This window comes from Podarcis erhardii (assembly GCF_964252035.2).
Source record: "Podarcis erhardii genome assembly, chromosome: 12".
Lineage (NCBI taxonomy): Eukaryota > Metazoa > Chordata > Lepidosauria > Squamata > Lacertidae > Podarcis > Podarcis erhardii.
Window position 1 is genome coordinate 13,717,498 of NC_138513.1, and position 14,607 is coordinate 13,732,104.

Sequence of the window (14,607 nt, forward strand, 5' to 3'; positions counted from 1 at the left end):
CAATCTCGAACAACAAAACTCGTTACACCGCGTTCCAATGATGTCAGAGGAGCCCAATGGGCGCCCGCGACGCATCCCGGCTCCTCCTGGCGTGACCGAGCCTCTCCGTGACGCCGCGCCCGATTGGGCCGATTCGAAATTCGAGCCGCCCTGATTGGCCGGCCGCTCGGCAGGCTATTTTTAGAAGGGTATATAATGCCGGGGAGCCTGTTTTAGAGAAGCGACTCGGAGCGAGAAGGGGAACGTTTTGCTTGTTGTTTGCGGTTGCTAGAGAAAGAGAGGGGAGGAGGGGGAGGTTGCAATGCGCAGCTTGGCGTCCGGGGGCGCTGCTGAGCCGCGCAGGAACAGCAGAGGAAAGCTGAACCGCTTAGACGTTGCAACAAGCTTTTTACCAGGGGAAACTGGGAGGGGGGGGTTGTCATTACACGTGGGTAACGTTTTCATACGTGCATTGTCTCCCGTGCATTCCCCAACAATGCAACAGAATTCTGCTCCTGGCGTTCAGCGGTGCAGTTTGCAGGAGAAATCGATTCCTCTACCCCGAAAAAAATTAATGGTTTCAACTTTAATGTGTGCTTACTCGGAGGAAAGTCGCACGGAATCCAAAAGGGTTTTTTCGATTTGCCAGCAAGCGAAGGCTTGGAGACTTGCGCTGAGTGGGGCTGCACTGTAAATGGATATTTGTTGCAGCGCCGCTTAACTAATGCTGGCTTCTGTCGGGAGATCATTTGCTACACAGCAGCCCCTTAACTGCTTTAGGAAAAAAAGAGCTGTAATGGATGGTGGTGGTGGTTTCTTTAAAAAAGAAATCTAGTTTTTGCATTTGCCACCCCCAGCTCTGCTAACTGTATCTGCCCTAACCCTTGTGATTTTCGTTTCTTCAGTTTCATGGTGGTTTCGTTTAGGAAGTGCTTCCCATGAAAGCACCTGGAAGCGTAATATATATATATATATATATATATATATATATATATTAAAAAAACCATTTATATATATATTACGCTTCCAGGTGCTTTCATGGGAAGCACTTCCTAAACGAAACCACCATGAAACTGAAGAAACGAAAATCACAAGGGTTAGAAACGAAAATCACAAGGGTTTTTATATATATATAAAAAACCATTTATATATATATTTAAAATGATTACACCCCATACCAAAAAATAATTACATACATGAAAGCAACTTAATTACATACATGAAAGCAACTTCAGATCCGTTAAAGAGACTGACAGAAAAATATCCACTTAGAAGAAAGCATTCCTCGCAGGGTTGTTGTGAGGAGAACCAGACATCCCATTTTGAGCTTCATGGGGGATGGGTGGGGTAAAAATGTAATAATTAAGCCCAGGGATCTACTTATTTACTGCATTTCATAGAATTATATTGTTGGAAGGGTCCCAGAGGTTTTCTAGTCCAGCTCCCTGCAGTGCAGAAATCAGAAATAAATAATGGGATGGGATGATGGGAGTTGTAGTTCAGTAGCAGCTGCCAAGCCAAAGGTTTGTACACCAGCTGTATCTCAATCACCAAATGACTTCCCTCCTACAGTGCTCCATTTGTTCAAATGAGGTTGCTGTGGACCTCAGAGTGGTAAAATAGAGATTTCTAGCAAACCAACTATATGTTCTCATGTACCTGTCACCAGTTATGGGATCAGCTGTCTTTCATTTCATCTTCCCTGCCTCAACTTCTCAATTCTTCAAAAATATGTAGATATATTTAACCATGTCGACGCTGTGGGTAAAAGCCTCAGCGCCTAGGGCTTGCCGATCGAAAGGTCGGCGGTTCGAATCCCCGCGGCGGGGTGCGCTCCCGCTGCTTGGTCCCAGCGCCTGCCAACCTAGCAGTTCGAAAGCACCCCCGGGTGCAAGTAGATAAATAGGGACCGCTTACTGGCGGGAAGGTAAACGGTGTTTCCGTGTGCTGCGCTGGCTCGCCAGATGCAGCTTTGTCACGCTGGCCACGTGACCCGGAAGTGTCTCCGGACAGCGCTGGCCCCCGGCCTCTTGAGTGAGATGGGCGCACCAACCCCAGAGTCTGTCAAGACTGGCCCGCACGGGCAGGGGTACCTTTACCTTTACTTACTCAGAAGAAAATCCTATTGAGCTCAGTGGCACTTACTCCCATGTAAGTAGGGTTGACATTGTAGGCTAAGACTGCAATGCTGATCCCACTTACATGGGAGTAATTACCTGTTGAATTAAGCAGGACTTACTCCTGAGTAGACATGACTGGGATTGCTCTAACTACCAGGGGTCTGATTTTCCCCTACTGAAGTGAACCGCCAAATGTCAGGTCTGGGCAAAAGACCTGGGTCAAAAGCAGATCTTCATGATTTTTTCACAAGATGTCACCATAATAATAATAAAAAATCATAATAAGCACTATCTCTTTTGTGAATGGATTTTATGCAAATAAATAGTGTGACCACACTTGGAATATTGTGTACAGTTCTAGTTATAATACTTCAAAAAAGATAGTATAGAGCTGGAAATGATGCAGAAAAGGACCCTCAGTGTTTGGTTTAAAAAGATTTTACACACCGCTGCTGTCTCTGAGAAACTTAACTCATTTGCTGAGAGTTTCATGAGCCACAGCCAAATCAATGGGTTATGCAGCAACATGGTAGATGTTTATAATTTATATCAAGAGACAAACACATGACTGGCAAGTTCCCACACAATTTCATTTTATTTGACTATGCACCAAGACTCAATGTCCTTTACCCCTTTGGTACTTCTGTGGTGCTGATAATTTCCTACCCATGACTACATTGCTAATTTCCCATGCTGTTTCCATATTTTGAGTCATATTTTATTATTGTCATTATTTCGGAGCTTAAATGGCAAGCCATTGTCCTGGTATATTATACTGTACTGGAATGTATGTAAAAGTTAATCTGATTGATTAATGAAGGGGGGGGGGATGTTGGAATCATTTCCCAATGAAGGAAGGTTATAGCAGCATTAACCAATCCAGATGTCCTCTTTTACTGAGCATTTATCAGGATTTGTCCCCGTGATATTATCCATGCTAATATATGATTTCCCCTTCAATACTGTTTTTGCCTGTTTATACTGTTTATCTTGATGCAAGAATTGAGAGTCTCAGAGCGTAAACTTCCAACAGTGATTTCTTATTTGCAATGTTTTGAAAAAGGAAAAACGATTTGGTTATTGGGGCACAGTGGATTGCTTCCTTTATTGATGAGGCCATCACAGCTATTGCTATCCATGTTTGCCTCAGTTACCAGCTAGCTAAGGACACAACTGGAGTCCTGAACATTTATAAATGAGATGGGGTGGGATGCAGATGCTCCTACATCCCATTGCTCTGAAAACTTGTAGATCTGCAGAACTAGCACTTTTACAAGTGCAACATAATGTATGTTCTGCACTTCTGAGAAATCAGACTTTTAGTATGACAGCTCTTATTCTCTGCAACTCTCTCCCTTTTGATATTAGACAAGCGCCATGGTTGTAAGTGGTTGCATGTTAAAAACTTTTGTTTGGACTGGGCTCAGATTTTAAATTTTATTATGTCCATTTGTTTGATGTATTGACTTTTATCTGTATTGCGATAATTTTATCGCATTGTGTTCAACAAAGACATTAGTGCAAGGACTTCTGCCTGTGCAACAGTACTTCGTCTCCCCACATCACCCCCAAAATCTGTTCTGGTTTTTCTGGAGCAGATTTGTGAGAGAGGGACATTCAGCCACAAGAAAGGCAGAGAAAGTCCTATTGAGCAGATGGAACTCATTTATAGTCTAAACCTCTCAGGGAAATGCAATGATTAAGCAGCATATAAATCTTGTAGAATAAAATAATACTGGAAAAGAAGGGCTCTGGATTGCACTGGGGAGATTATGTTGTATTCTGTGTTCTGTCTTGATGACCATAATGGCTCAGGTGCGGAGGAAAAGGTCTCGTGTTAAGGCATCCTTAAGAAAATACCAATAGCTTGGGGGGGGGGGGGGTTGAGGAGAAAGATTTGTTTCAGTTTGCGTTTAATAGCAAATTTACCGAATTCTCACTTTGTAAAACTGTGTGTGAACTGAAACACAGCCTTCCTTTGAAATTCACCCTTCTCCAAATTTTGCAGTTTAGTTCTCCAACCAAGTGATGTGTATTAAGATACATAAAGTGTGCATATATTCATGAAAATAACACACAAAAATACTTTGCACAAAAATTGTGGATGTTAGGGTAAAACTGCAGTGAAATGCTGAGGAATTTTCATGAAGGCTTCCCCCCCCCCCCAGGTAACTGATGTGCTAACGTGGAGAACCGACCTTAAGACAGTAAAAATGAGAAACTGAAATTGACGTATTCTCTCATCCCTTGAAAGGCGCATTGCTACTGGGATTGCTGTCTTAGGCCCCCCCCTTTCTAGTATGTGACAGCTTCCCCCAGTGTCCTTCAGCAATGTTGAGTCCTGGCCAAAATAAATTTGAGAAGAGGGACAGTCTGCTGATATACCCCCAGCTTCAAACCTCTGTGCTCTGAAGATTTGGGAGGTATACCTCCCTTGAGAGCTAAGCTGCTTGCATTCTGCAGCGGTGCCAGTCTCCCAGTAATCCCCAAAGGCAAATGACTGGTTGTTATGTGAGTGTATTTGGTTATGGAAATGTCTCCCTCTGTCCCACAGCAGCTTGTAACAAAGGTGTTTGCATATCGCCGGTATCATAGTAATTATTACTACTTTGGCTTTTGGTCCTGTAAGTAGTCCCAACAGAGAGTTATCACCAGCGGTGAGACAACATGATTTATTGCCGCTGTCCACAACAACAACAAACTGCATGGATGTGTATAAGAAAGCTTTGAAACGCTGGGGCAGGGTTAAAACGTTTGGAGTTACCTAATTGCCACAGCAGACGTGGAGTCTATGAAACCCAGTGGGATAGTTAGGCTCAGAACTGAGAAAGAGAGAGGTAGATGTTCTGCCTTCAGGGCTGTGATGTCTTCTCGGTCCCCTGTGATTTGTGGAGCATCATCTGATCCTAAAAAATAAATTGCACCTGGTTTTGATGACATAGATGTTCAAATGGCACCAGGAGTTACCCAAAGACCTGTTTAGCAGAGCTGATTATTCTCCGCTAGAGCCTTTATTGGTGATGACAGATTTGCTCCCATTATTCAGGGCCCACCATGCTTGAGAGGCTGCTCAGCTAGCATTGTTGTGACATAACTATTGACAGAATTTTTATTGGATTTATTCTCGTGCATACTTCCTGGATTCAGCACTGTATGTGGAAGCATACGCAACATCTGTGCTTAGGTAAAGGGACCCCTGACCATTAAGTCCAGTCACTGATGACTGTGGGGCTGCGGCGCTCATCTCGCTTTACTGGCCGAGGGAGCCAGCGTTTGTCTGCAGACAGTTTCCGGGTCATGTGGCCAGCATGACTAAGCCGCTTCTGGCAAACCAGAGCAGCGCACGGAAATGCCATTTAGCTTCCTGCCGGAGCGGTACCTATTTATCTACTTGCACTTTGAAGTGCTTTCGAACTGCTAGGTTGGCAGGAGCAGGGACCGAGCAATGGGAGCTCACCCCGTCGCAGGGATTTGAATCACCAACCTTCTGATTGGCAGCCCTAGGCTCTGTGGTTTAGACCACAGCGCCACCCGTGTCCCAACATCTGTGCTTAGGAGTGCCTTTTATCATCTTAGATCGCATGCTGTCTCAATAATCCATGTGTTGGTCACAGCTAGGTTAGATTACTGTAATGCACTGTATTCAGTTCTGCCTTCAAAGATGATGTGGACACACCAACTAGAGCACAATGCAGTCCCTTTTGATCCTTTGTGTTTTAATGGCCCACCAGACTAGCCTGGTGTAATTATTTTTTGACACTTAACTGATTCCAGGGGAATAGAAGTGTCTAGTACATGGGTGGCCAACTCCCAGGTGACTGTGGTCTACTTACAGAATTAAAAACAGGGGGGGTTCAGGTCAACAAATCACTGGGGAAACAAACAGCCTCACTGAGTAAACTCCATCTTCCGTTCTACAGATCGTGCAACAATGGAGGATGGGGCGAGGGGGTGGGGCCGGGTTCGATTTTACCAATGCTAAGGAAAGGGACCCAGCGATCGACCGTGATCTACTATCTACCAAAACTTCCCAGGGATCTACCAGTAGATCACGATCGACCTGTTGGACATCCCTGGTCTAGTACATAACTTAATGCACACCGGTCTGGTGCCAGTTTTTTAACACCCTGAGCCATGTTTAAATTCTAACACTTACTGGTCCCAGGAATTTAGTAGTGTCTAGCACCCACAAACTCCTAATACTAGCTATAACATTTTCCCCTTTTGGCAAAAGTGAATGAAATTTACAGGTACAAGAACCCCTCCAGAGTGGATGAGTCCTACAAAATTGCAGACAATAAAGCTCAGGAGCTTTGGGTGGGGAAAGTAAAAGAGATTCACTCTCTTCCATAATCCCTTATGTGGGGTTATTCTCCTCACAGATAGTTTTTTGAAGAAGCATTCAGATAAGTGGTCCTCTACCCGCATTCTGTAGCAGCAAAGTACTGGAAAGATTGTACCATGCATTTGTGAGAAAAGTCATGTAAATAACACGGAGTCCAGGGATAAAATAAATCTTAATTACTGAGGGCACTGGACAAAAACAGTGTACAATTTGAGGAAAGAGCAATTTGAGGAGAGTTTTTCAGACTTCAGGCCTTGTTTTTAGCAGGGGGACACTAAAACACACAGAGGTAAAAACTCCCTCTGAATTACGCAGCCAATCAGAGCATGTGCTACTTCACTAGGGCACTCTGCACTCTGCTGATCAAGACTTCCAGCCTCCTTTGGGTTATGCTTGCAGCCTGACACATAATGGCACAAAATTGTGACTAAATCTATGCAGTTACATAATTCTTATACTCTGCTGCCTGCTTCACAAAGGAATTAAAGTTATGCTAATATGCACAGGGTTACTCCGAGTTCCAGGTCTTGCATGCACAGAACTAAACAGTAATTCTGCTGTGGGTGGGGCCACCATGTAAATGGTTATGAATTACGACAAACTACTGCCCTGAGCAGTCCCAGCGCAAGGAGGACAAATGGCTAGTAGTTTAATTCTTTATTGACAAAGCAGAGTCTTGCGGTAGCTCCTAAGGTGCACAGAACACACAAACGCTTCTGGCGACTAAATAGCTGCATCCCCTCCCCAAACTTGTACTCTGAGCTGGACTATTGGAGCAACAGCACAACCACTCCTTCACCCAAGATTATATACCTTTGTCTGATGGGGCACACGCAAGCGACCTGCGACGACTTCTATGCAGAAGTTGCCACTGTCAGGGATTGGCTGGACAAAGAGGAGTGGTGGGAGGCACCAGTCAGGGACCCCTCGTGGGAAAACCCAGAGGAGGGTGGCTCTGAGCCAGGGGATTGGTGGTGGGACATGGAGAAGGGAGAAGAGGGAGGAGCTGGATGCTGAAGTGGCAACAGGGTTTAGTGAGCAGGAAGAGCCCGTGACAGGGAGCAGTTCAGACCTCGAGGCTGAAGCAGAGGAGGTGGCTCAAGAGGCTGCTTCAGAATCCAAGGATTCTCCCCCTCCTTCTGCGACAAGCTCCCCTCCTTGCTGATCTCTAAGAACGTGCAGAATATTGAGAGCAGAACAGAGTCCAGAGGTGCACAGATGTCATTTGAGACTGCTTGGGAAACATACGGGAGAGGTGAAGCCTTAGAAAGGGTGGAAGACAGGGACCTTCAGTCCTGGCAACTGCTCCACAGGGGCAAGACCTACTGGGAAGTGTTGCTGAGTTGTTTGCCGTTTCCTTGAATGAAGAGCTAACTTTACTGACAATGGAGCCCTGCGTCTTTCGTGCTGACCTGAGTCTGGCTCTAGCCCTGACAGCTGCAGTGCCAGTCTCTTCAGGCCCCTCCTGGGACAGAGGGGGTTCTACTGCCCACCCCATGGCACTATATTTTCCTCCGTTCATTGTGTGTCCTGTTCTTCCTCCTAACTTGCCTCCTTCCCCACATCCTGCACCCATCCCTGGTCCTGTCATGCTCGGACTATTCCCCTGCCTCCAGCCCCCTAGCTCCTGCCTCGTGGGAGGTACAAACCCCATAAATTGCTGTCCCATTCCCTGGGTCAGCCTCTGGCCTTGCAGCCTTTGCCACCTGTTCCTTGGCACCCTGCCAGTCCCTGACAACTACCAAGATCTAATTTTATATCTATTCACCGTTGAAGACATTTAATTTACGAGACCCCAGGAAAACAGCCTGGGTGTTCTGATGTTCCTTGACTCTTTCAACAGCTGTACGTATAGTTCATAATTGCTAGAAAACAGTATGGTCCCTGATTCATAGGTAGGAAAAGAACTCCACATTTTTACATCATCTTGTATTATGTGGCATAGAGAAATGTTCTAGAGAAGGAACTCTGTCTGCTTTCTTGAATTTGATGCCTTAGTCCAATTTTACTTGGTTTTCCTCAATACCTCAAAGCACCTATGGACTTACAGTTAAAGTGTACAAACATGGTATTCACAAGAAGGTGTTTGGGGAGATGTGTTTTGCACTGTGTACAGTTCCAGTTTTACTATGAAACCTAATACTTCAGTGAAAAATCTGGGGTGAGATGGGGATTTTGCAACAGAATACATGCATCCAGCCATGAACCTCTGCAAAATGTCATGTCCTAAGGCCGGAATGTGAATATTGGGACCTATAGCAGAACTTTGCTGGATGTTTGAAACTTTCAGACGTCCTTTAAGGCAGGGGTGGTGAGCCTGTGGTTCTCAAGCGTCAGGAGCCAGAGTGCAGGAGTAGGTCTGTAATAAAATACCCAGTGTCAGCGAAGTTAACTTTTTAGTCAAAGAAACCAAAACAGTGCAGGCCTAGTGTTCACAGCAGCCCTTCCCAGTAGGTCTTGCCCCAATGAGGCATTGTGAGGACCAAAGGTCCTTGCTTTCCCACCACTCTCTATGGCTTCTATGGTTTATTTTAAAGTTATTGCGACTTTTTATATAGGATCTGATTGTTACTATCAATGTTTGATGTTTTATTATTATTATTTTTGTGTGTGTTGGAAGTCGCCCAGAGTGGCTGGGGCAACCCAGTCAGATGGGTGGGGTATAAATAGAACATCATCATCATCATTATTATTCCCCAGTTCCTCCCCCAGTAGCCTAAGGCTCCATAGTCTTGTCTCTTTTTCCTCTGCCCTCTACATTTTCCTCTGTATTCTGGGAGACCTGGGTAGGAGGGGAGCTGGTTGCAGCAGGAGGGGGAAACTCCCTGGATTCTTCAGCAGTTATGTCTCATCTCTGTTTTTCTGGTCCCCTTCCTCCCCTGCCTCTGAGACTGGACTGCTCTCTGTCCCAGCCTCTTCCTGCTCACCAAATACTGTTGCCTCTTCACCTTCCAACACAACGCCCTCCCAGTCTGCTCCCTCTGACCACTCATCACCGTCCCACCACCAATCCCCTGGCTCTGAGCCTTCTTTCCCTGGGGGTTCCCCAGCTGCTGCCTCCCACCATTCCTCTGTATCCAGCCAGTCCATGATATCAAGATGCCATTGAACTACAACCCCCAACATCCCAGATGTTGGCTGGGGCCAAAGAATCTGTGTGCAAAAACATCTGGAGAGTTATAGGCTTTACGATGATGCCATGGACTAACACAGGTTGTTGTGGTGCATTTGTTAGGACTTTGAATTGGGACGAAACGTGTCTTTGATCATTGCTCAGGGTCAACAGGGTTATTATCCCTTGCTTCTGTGGAAGTTAGGCACTGGAGGTTGCTAGGCAGAGATGTGTATTATCTTAAAATAATTTGTCTGAATCAATCCACTGAAAGGAGGGCAAAGGCTTGAACACACATGTCCTGAAACACCCTCGCCAGAGTTCATTCTGGCAATCCTGCAAGGCAGAGAGAGTCTGGAAGGTGAAGAGAACTGATTTGACATGTGGGCAGATAAACAGTGATATGCTCTACTTGTCTGAGACAAGAGGGGAAAGTCCGTGAATTGAGATGATGGTGGTGACCAGGTTCACCCTGCAAAGAATGTCAGTGACGTACTGCTGAGTCGTTCCTGTCAATGACGCCGGTGAGACAATGGAATGATTGGCTGGGAGCAGTTTTGAAATCGTCAATACTGGGAAGCAGTCCAGGCAAGACAGGACAGGGAAGTCAAGGAGAGTCTCAGGAAACTGGCGGCGATTAATGCACCGACAGCCCTGTTGTAAAACTGTTAATGCGACTGCCCGTGCAATCCCTCCTATCACTCAGGCTCATCTTTCCGTTTTGCATTTGATGGACTCGGCAACCAGCTGCGGTGTTGATCCATGTGATTTAAGAACACTAGAAGAGCCCTGCTGGATCAAACCAAAGGGCTGTCTGGTCCAGCAACACAGGAAGCTGCTGTATATCGAGTCAGCCCATTGGTTCTCCTGGCTCAGTATGGCCCATGATGATTGGCAGTGGCTATTTTGGGTGGGAAATGCCGGGATTGAAGCTGAGACCTTCTGCATGCAAAGGAGATACTCTACCACTGTGGTCCTCCCTACAGCAGCCAATCACATGCCTCAGGAAAACCAACAAACAGGAAGGCAATAGCCCAGCCCCGCTGTTGCTCTCTCATGCTGCCTCTGGTCCTGAACCCCACTCCCTTTCCTCAGAGGTCCTTAGCGGGAACTGTTGCCTGGCAACTGCCAATAGCTGGTAAGGAAACATTGGCCTCCATCATGGGCAGAGAGCCAGCTGCCCCTTGCCTTAGAGATCACTGATGGGCTTTCCTGCCTACCTGATGGGCTTTCCTGCTGGCGCTAAGGAAGACCAAGGATGGGGGTACACAATGCTACCTGAATATCTCTCTCTACCACCGTAAAGATACCATGTTCTTCCTGTTCCTGATGCTGTGACTAAGATTTTCCTTGTGAGAATATTTTCTAAGCCACTTACATTTCTCTCAGGAGAAATATAAGCATGCTAAAATAATGGAATAATAAAAGTGTGCAGCTTGAGTCATCATGCCCACAGTGAAGCTTTGCTAATTCATGTTAATAGAACAAGCAGCTCTATTGGGGAGGTTTGTTATGACTGCCATATGTCCGGATTTTCCTGGACATTACCGGGATTTCAAAGGCAGAATTGACTTGGGGGGGGGAACTCAGCAACTTTTGGGGTGTCCTGGTTTTTTACTTTTTGAAATAAGGTTTGTGGAAATGCTCTGTGTATATCCACCAGGACCCTACATTTATTTTAGTTTTAAAAGCAGTTTGAGGGCTTAATTTTTTTGGGGGGGGGACCCCAATGTAGTGTGTGTGTGTGTGTGTGTGTGTGTGTAATTATACACAAAGAAAATATAAAACAACAATGAAAAGAAAAGCAGGGGTATGTAAACAATACAGGTAGTGAGGTTGTGAAAGAGATATTTGCCCTGAGAGCCCGCATATTAGAGGGTCAGCTTTATTGTAGTTTAGAGGTTCAAAGCACTGCTCAGCCATAAAGCTTTACTGGGCAACTTTGTGGGCCAGTTTCTGTCTTTCAGTCTAGCCTACTTTACAGGGTTGTTGTGAGGATAAAATTGGATGGAAGAGTAAGAACCATGTATGCTACTCTGATCTCCTTGGGAGATATAAGTTTAAGGTTCAAAAGAACAGTCTTATGCATGTCTGCTCAGAAGTACACAGGAACATAAGAAACTGCCTCCTGTCGGTACTGAAACCCCATTGACATCAATGGGACTTATTATCAGGATAGGATAGCATTGTAGCCTCAATGCATTCGTCTTTGAATACTGGGGATTTGAGGGAACTGTCTAACCTCTGGAGCAATTGATTGATGGATTGCAGACCAGCACTTCTTTCTTCTAGAGAGTTTTTTTCTGCCGCCACTCTTTTCAGTCGGGATGGCATGATTCTTACCTGCTACTGTCAAAAACCTTCTGTGAGCAAAGGCGAAGCTGTCCGTTTCCTTGCCCAAAGCTGTCACCTGCCTTCATCAGATGTAGGTCTTCCCCGAATCCTTTCTTTCTTTGAAGAAAATCTGTCAAAGGCTTGATTGGCAGGTGGAGATCCACAGCCAGCATTTATCGAGCTGGGCACACCTACGCACACACAATGCTTCAGGAGAAATTACTGTTTTCAAGAGCTGCACAATTAGTTTTATACTTTGTATTGGTGAAGTTGAGTCTTTCCCTCTCTCCCTCTGTGCGTGCATAAAATCATCATTTGACCTTAATTTTGAGAGGCATGATAGAGAAATAAATATGATTTGTTGAACGATGAATAGTGTGCCGTGTTACTTGTGCTTAAGGAGCCGGGGGTGGGGGGGAAATATATCTTACCAGCTGATGTTTTTCTGTTTCCATCTGATGGAATTTACAGTAGCTCAGTCACACGTCTGTCCTTAAAGATTGCTGAATGCTTTGGAAGAGAGCACATGCACACTGAACCACGCTGTTCTGAGATGATTCCATTTATATGGATTTGCTGGTTTGCTTCTTTTTGTGTGTGTGACTACATTATTTTTATAGCCAGGAACATTTTTCAGGCAAACAAGATCTTTGTTTTTAAGGATGTCCCTACTCCTCTTGCACATTTTGTGCCTGAGAACACAATCCGTCAACGTTACCAGTGAAATTATCTGATCCAAAACATTTCACATAGGAAAGGGAGGCCGGTTGCCAAGTCAGCAGACACGGCTCCCACGCAGGAGTAATTTTACACCTGTGAGGTGTGTCAGTTCATCAATGCAAATGGGTAAATGCTTCCATTGTCCAGACTGGGACAGAATGTTTTTCTGAAGATTATTAATTGCTTATAACTTGGGAGACGGGAAGTGATCGTCAGCCCTGATCTCATTAACTGAAACAACAAATCTGTAAGGAGGCAGGGATTACTATTCACCAACGGAGGGCCCATTATTGTATCTGTGTGTTTGCAGGAAGTGTGTGTGTGTGTGTGTGTGTGTGTGTGCATGTGGTTTCCTTGATGGTGGAGCCTTCCTCACCACAATGTACTGTTGTTGCTGTTGTTAACTGCCTGCGCCCTTTGCCCTAAGATCCCAGGGCCGGTTACAACATTAAAACACTAAAAACAGTTTAAAGCAACTTAAAATCACAAACTGGCCAAAATATATAGATAAAAAAAATGAATGTTAGAAATGTAAGGAAAAGGAAGGTACTGTACTTTTTACCATATGTGACTGACATGTAAAGAGGTAAAAGCTTTCTGGGAAATGATATATAATGAGTTAAAGAAATGTTTTAAAACACCTTTGTTAAAAAACCAGAAGCTTTTTTTATTGGGTATAGTGGGAAGAGAGATACTGAGACAAGATAAAAAATTGTTCTTATATGCAACAACTGTGGCAATAATTTTGTTAGCTCAAAGATAGAAACAGCAGGAGTTACCAACAAAAGAAGAGTGGCAGATGAAAATGATGGACTTTGCAGAACTGGCGAAACTGACTGGAAGAATCCAGAACAAGCGAGGCCAACCATTCCAAAAGGACTGGAACAAATTTATATTATATTTGAAAGACAACTGTAAGCAATTAATATCATTAGCATTAGTTATCTGAAGATCTGTAAGATGAAATCGCTACCTATTCAGGTTGAGTAATATAATATTTTAGGTAATGATATAACAAGGATAGGAAACGAAGTGAAATGTAAAGATGTAGAGTTTAATTTTGCAAACCATCAGAGAGGAGGGAGGGAAGTTGTCTGGCTCAGTCGAGCCAAAGAGATAAAATAAGAGGGAACGATGTTACGTAATGTGATTATATGTAAAACCAATAACAATCATTTATAAAAAAAACCTTCCACTACAAACAGTTTAAATCAACATGAAATCACAAAAGGTGGGTCCTAAATATATGCACCTCAAGTATTAAAAACCAGGGCAAAGAGGTGCCTCTCTGGCATTTGCAGGAAGCTAGGTAACGGAAGTACCAGACACAGCTCTGTGAGAAGGCAGTTCCACAGCTTAGGGGCCACCACTGAGAAGGCCCTTTTCCAGGCCACCATTCCTTGAGCCTCTGAAGACGGAGCAACTACCAAGCAGGCCCCATCTGCCGATCTCAGCACCCAAGAGATCTGTTGCTCCCAAATGCAGCAATTTTGTTTTTCCTCTTGGAGTAAATGCATTTATGATAGAAAATGAAAGGGTGCACTTGACTTGAGAATGCCATAGAAGTTGGGGACACACTCATTTTGGGGTGCCTGAGGCAAGGGGGGTCTAGTAAGGTTTCTCTTCCCTGCAATGGCACCTCAATTTACAGCTGGTTCTCTTTGTTCTGCAGAACTTAACGGGAGCCGCTGAGAACAAATAACTGTTAGGAATAAGAATCTACTATGCACCTCACTTGGAGATTGGGGCATATGTAACAATATAGTTAGGACTCATGGGAATATTACAGGAATTTTTAATGGTGTGAAACCCTCTAACACAGCAGGACAGATCCTTAGCGAAAAGTCTCCAAACATGGATATCGTTTTCAAGCAAGGACCTGCAAAAAGAGTGACATGTTTGTTTATCGTTTTATTAGAAACTGTTGTTTTTATTAGAAACATTTAAAATAAAAATAAAAATAAAAATGCTGTGTGTAAACTGGGCCTCAATCCCTC

General features: G+C 44.6%; 1 long non-coding RNA gene across 2 annotated transcripts; it reads right to left on the reverse strand.

Annotated features, from left to right (window-relative positions):
• Window positions 1-7,088: 7,088 nt before the first annotated feature.
• On the reverse strand, window positions 7,089-12,299 carry LOC309326152. 2 transcript variants are annotated; one of them, XR_014150207.1, is made up of 2 exons: window positions 11,900-12,299; window positions 7,089-8,803 (listed from the first exon to the last, which is right to left on the reverse strand). It is a non-coding gene; the product is annotated as an uncharacterized lncRNA (long non-coding RNA). The 2 variants fall into 2 exon arrangements; XR_014150208.1 differs by having other exon boundaries at window positions 7,089-10,345.
• Between the last annotated feature and the right edge of the window lie 2,308 nt (window positions 12,300-14,607).